Raw genomic sequence first — 13955 nt, 5'->3', positions numbered from 1 at the left:
AACATAAATATTACTTTATAATTGTATTCAAGCCAAGTCACCTTTATTTATATAGTGCTTTTTACAATACAGATTGTTTCAAAACAGCTTTACAGTGATAACAGAAAAATAATGCAACAAAGTTTGTTTCAGCAGATCTAGCAGAAAATAGCGTCATTGTTCAGCTTAAGTAAGTTCAGTGATGGTTCATTTCTGTTGTAAAAAAGTTATAAATTTAGTTTAATTTTTGTGAATATCAAGTGTCCCCAACTAAGCAAGCCAAAAGCCAAAGGTGACAAAGATGATGGTGGCAAGGAACCAAAATTCCATCAGGTGAAAGAATGGAGAAAAAAAAAAAACCTTGGGAGAAACCAGGCTCAGTCGGGGGGCCAGTTCTCCTCTGGCCAACAAACAAACAAACTGTGTATGATTATGATTCAGGCACCAACACAGGTCAGAAGTCAGGTTGGATCGAAACATTCAGAATATTATCCAGCTCCATCTGGCTGAAGGTCAAAGTCATCACTCCGGTATGGAGAAGGGTTTGTTGAGGATCAGTGCCGATGGCTGTCATGTCAATGAGGCCTTCACAGGGGAGAGTCTAGTTGACACAATATCTGCTGACACTTCAGGGATATGTTGTGGTCGTGTCTAGGTGCAGGTCCTCCATCTGATCTGGATATGGCCCGGATCCGGCTGACTACATCACGTGTTGTGGTCGTGTCTAGGTGCAGGTCCAGCATCTGATCTGGATACGGCCTGGATCCGGCTGACTACAGAAACCTTGGGATAAACAGAGAGACTAATATTAGCGTAAATGCCATTCTTCTTATGATGTAACGAGTACATCAGGTGTTATAGGAAGTGTTCCCGGTTCCGACTGACCTAGTTAATGCAGCTTAACGTAACATAATTTGGGGCTCATCCGGGATATTTTCTCAATATTGAGGAAGTTCCGGTAGTTAGCATAATCCCTTGTTTTACTCTGGGAGTGTCTGTGGTGGATGGACTCAAGTGACTATAGGGTTGTCAATATTGTAGCATTGAGTTTTGTGTAGTTTAGGGTTTTTGTTTGTAAACAATGACACTAATTACATCATTAAAACACCTGACCTTAAGAGACAAAAATGTGTGTCTCATTAAAGGACAAGTTCGGTATTTTACACTTAAAGCCCTGTTTTCAGATTGTTTCTGATGAAATAGAACGGTTAAGAACGGGGGTAAAGCGAAAGAAACCTAAAATTCTCGGGACAGCAGCATGTGTCCAAATTTTTATCTTAACCGTTCTATTTCATCAGAAACGATCTGTAAACAGGGCTTTAAGTGTAAAATACCGAACTTGTCCTTTAATATGCTCAAAGCTTACCATACCAGGAAGGAAGCATCTCACTGTTCAGAGGAGAACACAGGGCCCGTGATTTCATCTGTTGCTGTGAGTTGTAAGACAGAACCATCATTTATTGGTGATGCTGATGAGGTGAGACTACAGGTTGATCCGTTGCCTTTCACACCATTGTCTAATTCTGAGATTTTAGCTGATCCTTCTAAGTTGTTATTAATTGTATTTATATGATATTTGTATTGTTGGAATTGAATTTTTGCCATGAAAATATCCTTAGATGCTTACATGCATTAACATGCCTAAGACTTTTGCACAGTACTGTACCTAAACAAACTGATGTGCTTTATCATGACATTAATGTTCGCGATGCTGTTCCCATTAAGCAGCACCCTTATCGGATGAATGCTGAGTATTTGTTACAGGAGGATCTTGCAAAGCCCAGCATGAGTCCATGGAGCTCTCTATGTATCCAAGTTCCTAAAGCTGATGGAACAGTTCGATTTTGTACTGATATATTGTAGAGTTAATTCCGTAATAGTACTATATTGTTTTCTGTTGCCAAGGATGGAGGACTGCATTGACAGTGTGGGTTCTGCTAAATTTGTCACCAAGCTAGATATGCTCAAAGGTTATTGGCAGGTGCCATTGACACAAAAGGAATCAGGCACCTCTGCTTTGTAACTCCAGATTCGCTCCTTCGATATAACGCAGATATAACGCAGATATAACGATAAAAAAGGCGTTCGGCCTCAGAAATGCACCTGCGACTTTTCAGAGGTTAGTGAATACAGTGTTGGCAAATGTACCTAATTGTAGTTCAAATTTAGATGATCTGGTTGTCTATGCTTCTAACTGGCCTGAACACATGTCAGTGTTGACTATGATATTTCAACGACTTGCTGATGCTTCATTAACTTTGAATTTGGCTAAATGTGAGTTCTGCAAAGCTACTGTGACATACGTAAGCAAGTGGGGAAAGGTCAAGTTCGTCCAGTAGAGGCCAAGGTTGATGCCATCAAAGCACCTACACTGTAAAAACTAAAGGAGCCTCAAATATCCTGTCGGATACTCAAGGAACTTCAAAATGTAATTTAAGTGCCTCAAAGCTCTTTCTCCTATTGTAGGGTTACTGGAGGAGCATTGACCATTTTTGAGGTTCTTGCTGGAACTTATGGGATCCTTTAAGCACTTTGTATTTAGTTCACAGGTTCTGGAGTCACCTTTTCATTACCATGAGACCTCAAAGTGCTTTGGGGGAAAATAGAGGAACTTGAATGCGATAAAAGGGTTATTGGAAGATCTTTTAACATTTAAGTGGTTCCTGGAAGATCTCTTATGTTAAAGCCAGCATCTGGAGGAACCCAATGGTTCAGTGAGGCCAGAATAAGATTATTATTATCCTATTATTATTATTATAGGCTACTTAAGTTTGATTCAGTATACATACCCAGGTGAAAAACACGTACTATTAAATGTATTAAAAATGCACTTGAGTGTGTTTTTAATAGGCCTACAATACAAATATACTTTAATGCATTTTTAATACATTTAACAGTAGCCTACCTCTTTTTCACCTGGGTAGCTTACATTTATTTAGTATAGGCCTATTTTATTGATTAATTTAAACCTTAAACAACAACACTAATAATAATATTAATAATATGAATAAGAAGAACCAGGAGTCGGAAGAAAAGTTTTATTCTGTCACGAAACTGCTGCTATTCCTCAGCTGTCGTAGCTTCAGTGATGCTCGCGCTGCTCGCGCGCAATCAAAGCTCAGCTGATCGACGTCACCGGGAAACTAACGGCTCCTCTCATCAAAGCTTCCGACGTTTGTTCGGCTCTCCGTTACAAGGTTTGTAAACTCGCCAAATAAATATAAATACAGAGTCTACTCACTATATATTCAAACACACACATATATATATAAACTAAATGTATTATACATTACTACGTTTGGTTTTTACAGTGTTTACCACTCGTTTATTGCACAGTATCTGGTATGAAGGTTTTAGCCGGCCCGCGATGTTAACTATACGTTGATCTAATGAGCAAATGGAAATGATTGACTTATTGTCTTAGATTGATTTAGTCATTCATTCAACATATTCTGTACAACTGTGTCTTCAAATTGCTGATATAGCCTAACTAATGTAGCTGATTCCTGCTGTCGTCATTGGCGTTTGTTATGAATAACAAAAGCCAGTTAATATAGTTTGGTCTGTTTTTGTTTAGCCTAACTTTACTACAGGTGCTCTCATTCTTTCAAATACCATTTTAGAGCCATTTACTGGTCAATAAATATTATGTTGTTAATAATTAGCTTTGTTATTTTGTTTCCCCAGAACAACCATTACATTTCTAAAATAATCTGAATATTTCAGTGGCAACATTGAATTACAGTAAGTTACCTGCACCACATGCTTTATTAGTATGAACTTTTCTGTGTGAAATTGTATTGTTTGACTGTGTACTTGTGTTTTTTAATCAGTTATTCTTTGAAAATCTTCCCTCATGCTCTCAAATCTCATTCATGTTACTCAGAAAAATAATATCACTATTATTTTATATTATTATTATCACTATAAAAAGCTATATATGGCTTCAGAAGACTTACAACACAACCCATAACACATGAGTTGTGAACTCATTGATTATTTTTAGGATCTTTTCTTACATTTTTGGAGCTTAACCATTTTTACATAAATTGTTGCATTGAATTGAACTAGACAAGTGTACAGAATGGTTTCATGAATGATTTACATAATTGTTTTCTGCTTGTTTCATGCAGTGAAATCGAACAGTGACTGGGGTTGCATTATGCCTGAGATCTGCTTTTGGGTTCCACAGACAGAAAGTCAAACAGGTTTGGAACGTCACAAGGCTGAAATTTTATTAACATTTCACAACTATCACTTTAATAACCCTACTAACAGTAAATTGTGTTCTTTGCAGGGATCTCGGTAAGCTGAAATACAAGTTTGAACAAGAATAAAAATCCTCCTGTAGACCTGAAAATCACTGAAGTGCCTGGACCATCCACCAAAAAAGAGGAAAAACAAACGGAAAATGAAGCTGATGCACCTTTTCAGTTTTCTAACTCTTTAAGTATCTCACATGTCACTCGTGAAGATTTTATTATTGATTGCATTTTATGTTGCAGTGAGTAAAGGTGCTGTCACATTTTTGAATTTCGTGAAATTACACAGGCAAAAAAGTCCATTGACCATTGTCAGCAGTGTAGCGACGTAATGTATGAAGCACAGCTCACACAGGAGTCAAGCAGCATTCCAGTGACCAACTTGGTCCCATAGTGACATTTGTGACCACAAACGAAATTGCTGATTGTGTGGATTCTTATTGAAATGACTGAAATTCACCAGTGAACATTCACAGAACAACAGATAATTTTACTTCACCTTAATACTGTTTCCAGGTCGAAGCCTCTACTTCCTCTATCTTGTTTCATGAGAATACTCAACAACCATTTATGAACACTGTTGATTCAAGTCACACATTTAAGCTTTTCAAAAGTCATAGTGTACATTACAGTCTCCAGTCTAACGGCATCCCAGACTTCAACATTTTATGATTCAAAATAGCTGAATAACAGAGATTTCGGAATAGAGATAAAGGTTAGGATCATAATTTTCAGGAATATTACAGTACAATGAGTGCATATTAGCACTGTTTGTTTGTTTTTGGCATCTGATAGAGCTTTTGGACCTGGAAACAGTGATGTCAGACTTAACAATTGGACTGAAACACAAATTTTTTAAAGTTAAGTGAAGATGGACATTTTTAATTAGTCAAAATGTATATATATATTTTTTTACATTGATTTATTTCCTGGAACATATGCGTTTCCATGCATTTTGTTGAAATGTCTTTTCTTGTGTGACTATGGTTGATTATTCATGTTGCTTATGTATTATACTTTTTTTTTGTGTATTCATTGATATTAATGTATAGTTAACTTTTTTTTCATGTGCATGGAAGTGTATGTATAAAAATGAATATAAAATATGTAATAAACAATTCTTATTTTGTATTTGGTTCAATTTGTTTATTATAATAGAAGTCAAAGGTAACCATAGTAACAACATGAAATTAAATATTAAAAAAATGAAATTTGGTTCCTGGAGGCACCCAAAGTGGTTCCACACAGTGCCTAATATAAGAGTTCCTCAGGAAACTTGTGTGGTTCTTCAGAGAACCACCACTTTTTAAAGGGTGCCTAGAGGATCTACAGACGGTTCCGCCGGTGTGGCAAAGTGAAGAACCCCAAAAGGTTCCTCCAGGCACCTTTTATTTTTACAGTGTACTACTCGTCGTGAGCTGAGAAGATTCTTAGGAATGGCAGGGTATTACAGAAGTTTTTGTCAGAACTTTTCTTCTGTTGCAAAACCCCTGACAGACTTGCTTAGCCCCACAAAACAATTCATTTAATCAGCCCCGAGAGTCAGTGTGCTTTTGAAACTATTAAACATTTGTTATGTAGCTCTCTCGTGTTGTCTGCCCCTAATTTTTCTGTACCCTTCAAAATAGAGGTGGACGCAAGCGCAGTTGGAGCAGGCACTGTGCTGTTACAGGAGGACGAAGAAGTTTATTTTCTAAGAAATGTAACAAACATCAATGTAACTACTCCAAGATTGAGAGAGGCGTTTGGCTTTGTTGTCATGGCAGCATTTTGAAGTGTATGTTGGGTCTACTTCGTATCCTGTAGTTGTGTATACAACCCCCTTACGTTCCTGTGTCGAATGTACAATCAAAACCAAAGGCAAATGCGATGGGCTCTTGTGGTTCAAAATTATAATATTGAGATTCGGCACAAAAAGGGAGTGGATAATGTGGTTGCGGATGCCCTTTCTAGAGTGTAACTCCTGTGAGGGGTTGTTTTGTGTACAAACTTTATAAAAAATTATGTTTGATTTTAAGGGTGGGGGTGTTACGTGCTAGGATGTTTGTTCCCTCCCCTTTTGTTATTGTTTGCAGTGTTTCTCCCCTCTGCTGTTGGTTTCTTCCTGTTTTCCCCGCTCTCTGCTATATCTGAGTTTGTGGTGGTTCGCTGGCTTGCTTGCTTGCTTGTTTGATTGTGTTAACTCAGAGGACGTCTTAATTGATCACTAGTCCGGAGAGAAGAGAAAAGGAAAGTACGTCACGTGACATACATATTGCAAACACGTAGAACTACCTCTGTTAGACACACTAGGTAAGGAGCATGTACAACTCTGTGTAAGTTTTGTTTTAGTTAGTGAAGCTTTAGTTATGGCGTGTTAAATGCGGAATAATTCTTTTTCTGTTTTTGTTTTCAGTTAGTTTTGAGGGTGGGGATTAGTTAGTGTGTGCTTTGGTTTTGTTATTTTTGTTTGTTTAGCACCGCTCATCTTTTTTCTCTCTGTGGCTTATTTCAATTATTGGTTTTATTTTATTTTTGTTGAAGTTGTATATAGCTATAAATAAGCTTGTTTTTGTTTCCATTTATGTAAATTATATTTTGCATATCTTAAATAAAGTGAACCACCTGCTTGCAGTTATCTCAATTATCCTTGTCATTCATCCACAGTACTCTCCAGAGACAAATTATAGGAGTGTGTTTAAATTTTATGTACGTCTTCATCATACCTCTATGCCATCAGGGGACGAAACATAAGTAACTTCAGAATAGTTTTTGGTTTGTAGCCTCTAGATTAGTTAAAAGCTTGTTCAAAACAGTCACTTGAGTGTACTTTCATTATGATTATCTTGTTGTTTGAAAAGCAGCAATTTCAAAACTGCATCACCAAAGAATTTTTGATGGAGACAATCCCAATCCATTCCACCATTCAAGCCAGGTACTATGATTTCAGCACAGCTGGGAAATCAATGAAAGTAAATAACGGTTGGATACATCCCCCACCTTCTTGTGTGCAGGTAAAGCCGTTTAGAGCTTCTTCCAGCCATTTGGAAATCCTTTGCTAAGATGAGATGCCTGGCTGGCGCTTTGTTTTATTGGCTCTGCTAAAGAATAATTTCAGTGTACTGAGAGGCACCTCACCCCAGCAGCTACGTAATTAATGTGTCCGAGACTATTTATAGTAGCGAGGAAAGGCAATGGAGACGTGGGTCGTGTAGATGGGTGAGGGGTACCAATGGTGGCGGGGTGTAAGGAACGAGCTGGGAAGTGACACTTTGCGTTGCCTCTTGGTCATGAAATTTGAGGCTTCAAATGTGAGTGACAAATAGTGAAACGCTCTGAGACAGGGTCTGATGTAGCAATGAAAAACTCAAATTGAATCGAGTTTAGCAAAATGTTCAGAGGATTTCCAGAGTCAGCTAATCCTTGTTAGACACCTTTTCTGAGCATGTACACAAGGACCGAGATCCATTCATTAGTATTACTCTTTTATTAGTTCTATTTTCTCAGCTACAAAAAAAAAAAAAATTATAAAGGATCTTTAATGGCATGATTCCAAAAAAAGACCTATAACATCCATATGACCTTTCCATTCCACAAAAATTTCTTTATAATGGGAAAAAAAATTCTTAATGTTCTCCACACAAGAAAAAAACAAATATTTAAAAACTTTTGTGTCAAATGTTTCTCCTACAATTCATGATGAGAAATAAAATAGACAATTGTTGACATAGGAAGAGCAAAGAGCTATAAAATGAATGTTGTTAGCATAGCTCAGATAATTCGGATTAGAAGAATTTGATGTGAAATTTGAATTCATTTTGAGATTTGACATCTGATTGCAGACATTGGTATCTTAGCAAATCAGAGCAGAGTTTGGGATATTGTTTTTAAAGGAGACCTGTGTGAAGGTCTTTTTCTGAGGGGGAAAAATGGGCAGAAAATTAGACTAATGTCTCTATTTCCTCTCCATTGAATCTAAATGTTAACCAATGAATGTTTTGCGAATCATTATTTCATATTCAAGTCTTTAGCGACCCGGATCAATATCTAACACGGATGGATCTCTACCTGCCACGATCATTTAAAACTCTTAGATTACTCTTAGAAACTCTTATTAGAGTAACAATTACAGGAGAATGAAATAAAGCATATTTCAGCCCGACGCAGTTATCATTTTCATGTCCTGCGCGGATGCGCCACAATGTTAGTAATGTGCGTCTATAGGCAGGTCCACAACGCGTGTACACTCTGCTTACTACACACACAGATTTATATTGTGTACAAAGATATGGTGGAATCCAGCTTGTCCCATAGATGGTCTGCTTGCACGCTTTAACCTCGAGCACGAGCAGATCCGTTTGCGCTCTGGAGACACGTTCAGTCTGTCCGCTTGTAAATTCCGCCATGTAAATAGGGAATCCGCCATGGCGCGAGCGCAACTGGCTTTTAAAGGGAATGGGAGATGAGACTCTGGTTAGTTTATCTCACGTTACGCCCAAAACACACTCATTACTCATATAGGGACAAGACAACCCTTTTAGACCATGCACCGCATGCGCTGACCATTTAGTGCACTTGCGCCGTGCGCTTTAGACCATGTGCTTAGATCGTTAAAATAGGGCCCTAAGAGTGAAACGTCACTTCATCATTGTGTATCAGACATTGCCACCTAGTGGAATAAAGGTGAATTGCACCTATTCAGTCATCAAAGATTCAATTATTGTTGTGCAGAAAATATATAAATGAATGGGAAAACAGGCATTCTATTATATATATTTTTTTTCTTGTTATATTGTTTATAATGAATTGATTGAGGAATACTAAGAAGGTTGAAGTCTATCTTTAAAAAAAAATGTAAAGAGGAGGAGGGTATGAATGACTTCCCAGGTCACTAAAGACTTGAGGGATGCGTTCAAAATTAACAACTGGTATTTGGCAAAGATTGCGTTTTAATTTCCTGAATTGACTTGCCAGATTTGTCTGTTGAGCATGACGTTGGCTAGTCCAATAGGTATTTTGACACTAATCTATTTCTAATCTAGTTTCCCATGTTGAAAGACCAGTAATCAATAACCACAGCTCAATAAACTCAGCCAGTAGATGAATCAAAAATGGGCTAATTTGAAAGAACACCCCATCTATAGCCTGTCACGCGTGCACATTTAAATAAATCTGTCTGGAGACAACACCAAAGAATAAGCAAAACAAAACATCTGAGAGTGGAGGTAATTTTCCTCCTCAATGTCCTTTGCTTTCTTCCCTTGCTCCAAGCACTAAAAATATCATGTTTCATCATATTCTCACACACATGTCCATGATCACAAGGCTCTCACACGTTTGGTCTGTGACAGTATGAGTCACCGCACTGTTTGGAAGCTCGGGTCCACGCTTCTGTTTTACTCATACTAATAAATGTCTCAGATCTACTGTCTGCAGGGTAGCACCTCCTCCTACTGGTTTGTCTAATTGGAACAAAATAGAGGAGACCTACATAAATGCCAAGTCTTGGCTGTGGCTTTCTTTCTGTGAGCTCTGAAAACAATAGCCTGGAGTTTTTATGGAGATTTTGTGAAATTTGCCCAAGTTATGCAATGGCACAGCATGCAAAACCCACAGTTAAGGGAGAGTCAATTATTAGGCTGATTTGTAAAATTGTAGGCTGTCCAAATTGTGATATTCATCTGTTTGGCAGGCAATACTCATGCAACTATAATAGAGAATATATTATTCTCTATATAAAGCAGCTAACTTGCTGTATTCACACTTTCTGTAGGTTTTACCTGATACTTTTGGTTTTGCATGTACGTCTCTGATATGCATTTCATGTTATAGTACATGCTATACCCATAACAATGAAATGTGCTCTTATGCTGTAATAGTATAAAACACGGTCTTTCTTGGCAAAGCGGCTGACAGCCCCTCAGCAACAGCTCGAGGCATGCAAAGTAGTCTTGCACTTCCCTTTACCATATATGGATTATACCGGTGCGCACGAGAGCAGACGGAAACGTCTCGGAGAAATTAAAACGTTTTCCTGTCATCAGATGAGGACAAATTAACGTTTATTGCTTAGTTGACATCTCCCGTCTTAAAGAGATATACCACCAACCAGTTGCGTAGATTTCGATGGGAGAAGAAAAGTCTGAGACGCACGGAAACAGTCGCGCGCGCATCGCAGAGCAGTGAATGAGAAATCCACAGGTGAGATGCTCGCATTTAAATGGATTTATACGTGCATTGTGCTGCCTGAATTATATTCATTAATTTAACACGGGGAATTATAGTCTAATTCGCATGAGCTGGAAATATTACTTGCTTAATCTATTTTCTGTGAGTATAAGTCAGTGTTTATGTTGTTTAGTCTTGCTTTATACCTCCCTCATGTTGTTGCAGGATTTCTGTTTAACTAAATCGCAATATATTTGTTTTTTAGTCTGCATAATGGCTTATTGTGGGGTTGAATTGCGTTGTAGTTACATTAAAGAATTGCTTAATTTGTAAGCATTTGATTTAATGTTGCTACTTTAAAAAAAAGAAGAAGATTATTTCAGATCTGTGTTTATGTCTTATTGTAGTTGCACACCTGTAGCTATGTCTCAACAGATGGTATAGGTGGCAACTGGCAAAGTAGCTTTCAGAGGGCGCAGCTTTTTTTAAAGGCTTTTTTTTTTTTCTGACAATGAAAAAAAAAATTAAGTTACATAATTAAGTTTTGTTCCATATCACATGCAATTGTCCATATTGTAAATTATAATGAATTATAAAACAGCCCCACACACTAAAAAACACCATTTAATTTTTTTTACTCAGAAATGTAAAATGCGTGTGGGTTTTAGCAACCAAGAGTAGAAATAATGCAGGACTAGTTGTGTCTGGATAACTTAGAATGCCAGTAAGTATTTTCATCCCAATGCGAACATTTTATTTTACCCCCCACCCCCCGTAATGTGTTGATGGTGCAATGGTGCACAAGGGAGTTAGTTTCCAAGACAACAACACATATAGACAGAAGATAAGGTTGACAATCCAAGAAGCAAATTATAAATCAAGTCTAGTATATTTATTTAAACATGGTACAAAAACTTTTCAGTTCAATGCAAAAAAAACAAAACAAAAAAAAGCTTTAGAATTAAATGGCAAAATGGACTAAGACAGATGAAGTGGAGTTCGTAATTTGTAACAGTGGTTTAAATAACAACTTTGATGATCTTAGTGAAATGAATGTGAGTGGAAAATAATTTAGATATGTTCAAATGTACATTTTCTGTGTGTTTGTCTCTTGTATTCATTGTAAACATCACTTAATAAAATGTTGAGAATTCAGAAATATCGTATAAAGATTGAAGTATCAAGATGGAAAATACGTCTTTCTTTTTCCATAGAGACGCATTCGCTCACACATGAGCTTGTCCCAGTGTAATTTAATGTGAAAGCTCGGCAGACTTCCCTTTGGTCTCTGATTGACAGTTTAAATCTGTGCTGTTCTTAATGGGGGCTTGAGCAGACATGTGAGCAGAGCTTCCTGCCACAGGTGAAAGACAGCACTCCATTCTCTCATCTGTCTTTCTGTGAGTTGCAGTGAACGTCTCAGTATAGCTAGAGAAAGACAAGAGGAATGTTTTCCTTTTCTTGCAGCGACTATGTATTTGAATGTGTTGCTTTCAGATGCTGTTTCGGAGTTTAAGAGCTCCTTTGATTTGAAGTTAGATTGTATTTCATTAGAGCTGTTGGCTTGCAAATGTCCATCCATTTTTCATCAGTCTCTAAAATCATGATGGCTCGTCATCATTTACCCTTTATTTTACCCAATAATCAGCTGCTCCACTTTAGTAGAGTGACAGTTTTCTGCCTAATTTAAAAAGGCCGCTTGAAATTTGCTGTTGATTTGAGTACTTAAATGTATTCCACTCTTATTCTAACAGTGGCCTGTTAAAACCCTGACCGTAAATGTTCAAATAAATCTGTAATATTATTGTTTTATTCTGTCACATGAAATAAGCATCACAAGGTACATTTCCTATGATATTATGAAGTGGACTACACATCCTGACAACTGGAACATTTCTGTATTAATTGTATAAATTGTAATAGTTCACCCTAGAAGAAAGAAATGTGTCATCATTTACTCACTCTGATCTTATTCCAAATCTATAATTGTTGCAGAATCTTCACTTCATTATGATGAGAATCCATAGTGACAATTCCTGATAAGGTCCCAAAATGCACCGTACGATGCATCATTCTTGTATTCTAGTCATGTAAAGCATTGTGTGATGAACAAATTGAAATTTAAGGCATTATTCACTGAAAAGTCAGTGAGTTGAACCAGAGAACCAGAAAACTATCATATGGTTGCAGAAGCCTGGAAATATAGTTCCTTTTTTTGTTATGGAGCTTAACAGCCTTTGTCAAGCTCTTTGTTCTACTGAGGAAAGAGTCATACGTGTCTGGAATGACATGAGGGTGAGAGATAATTATGAAGGTAAAAGAGTAGCAAAACTCGAGAGCACGTAGATGTGAATTTGAGAACTTGTACAATAAATATTCATACTTGTACGTGAACATTTACACTCACAGCTCCAATGTGAAAACCTGTAAAATAAAAATCTGAAGGAGCCGTTTTATTGGTTGGCGCCTAGCCAATGAAATGGGACTTCTATTGTACGCGATGATGTCACGAAACCCGCATCCCCGATGCTCTGAAACGCTAATGGTTTAATGCATTAGACTGATATTAAAAGAAATAAATGATATTATCAAACTCAGTAAACACCATACTAATAATGCATACTACAGAAAAGCAGATGAGCACAGAATATGACTGTTACATTCAGGTGTGTGTTGGTTGAGGCACAGATGAAGCAAGATCCAGTTGCAGCACACTTTATTAATTAGATTCTAAACTTGAACAAACTAGGACAAGAACACAGGACTCAGGAACAGAACAACCGAACAACAGCGTAACTGTAGACACAAAAACAGTCAAACAAGAACTCACAAAGACAGGGCTGAAACACAGGGCTTAAATACAGGGGTAAACGAGCTAGACAGGATAACAAGGGGGCGTGGTTAATGGGAAACACCTGGGATGACTAATAGACAGACAGGGAACCTCTAAACATGACAGGACACAAAACCACATCGTGACAATGACGAAAGAAAGCAAATTTGTGTTCAGTGCAAATAAACTTGCTTGTGTTTTACGAATTAACGAATTGTGTTTTTTATTTATTTATTTTTTTACTGTTGGTCCATTAAGCCTCATTAAGTGTTTTCTTGGTTTTCTATGGGAGGAAAATGCTTAACGTACAATTTAACGCGGTGCTTAATTGCTTTTCTGTACGCTTTATTTGTATGGTGTTCCAAAGCTCCTGAGTTTGGTCTTTTAATACCACTGTCTTGATTAAATGCGTTGCGTTCATCTGCTGTGCTCAGGTTGTTGTTGTTTTTTTTCTAGATTGACTGACAATAGGTGAAAGAATTCCTCAGAAACTGAACCATCATCTTACTTCTGTTATTTTCAGTATGCAAAGAGCAGTAGACAAAAAGTAGAATCATGGTGTAATGTACACAATTAAGTTTTGTATAACAAAGTATTCAAAAGAAAAACAGTTAAATTGCTTTTTTAAATTAAGCTGCTTCCTAAGATGCCTTGTTTTGGCCAAATTTCAGTGCAGTGTGGAACCTTTGGCTACTTTTTAAATAAAATAATTCAATAAAAAAATACAAATAAAT

At 37.2% G+C, this 13955-nt stretch overlaps 1 protein-coding gene and 1 long non-coding RNA gene across 5 annotated transcripts in view; both read left to right on the top strand.

The window, feature by feature from the left end:
• Positions 1 to 2843: 2843 nt before the first annotated feature.
• LOC309476587 lies at positions 2844 to 5640 on the top strand. 2 transcript variants are annotated; one of them, XR_014198289.1, is made up of 4 exons: positions 2844 to 3176; positions 3667 to 3723; positions 4113 to 4187; positions 4277 to 5640. It is a non-coding gene; the product is annotated as an uncharacterized lncRNA (long non-coding RNA). The 2 variants fall into 2 exon arrangements; XR_014198288.1 differs by lacking the exon at positions 3667 to 3723.
• A 4575-nt stretch (positions 5641 to 10215) lies between these two features.
• baiap3 (BAI1 associated protein 3) overlaps positions 10216 to 13955 on the top strand; it is a 55614-nt gene continuing 51874 nt past the window's right edge. For all 3 annotated transcript variants that reach the window (XM_082189019.1, XM_082189018.1, XM_082189017.1), the window contains exon 1: positions 10216 to 10421. The gene's annotated coding sequence lies outside the window, so the exon portion shown is untranslated. The remainder of the gene's footprint in view (positions 10422 to 13955) is intronic.

This window comes from Leuciscus leuciscus, assembly GCF_965113295.1.
Source record: "Leuciscus leuciscus genome assembly, chromosome: 1".
In the NCBI taxonomy this organism is placed as follows: Eukaryota; Metazoa; Chordata; class Actinopteri; order Cypriniformes; family Leuciscidae; genus Leuciscus; species Leuciscus leuciscus.
This window is presented reverse-complemented; position numbering and strand designations above follow the sequence as displayed.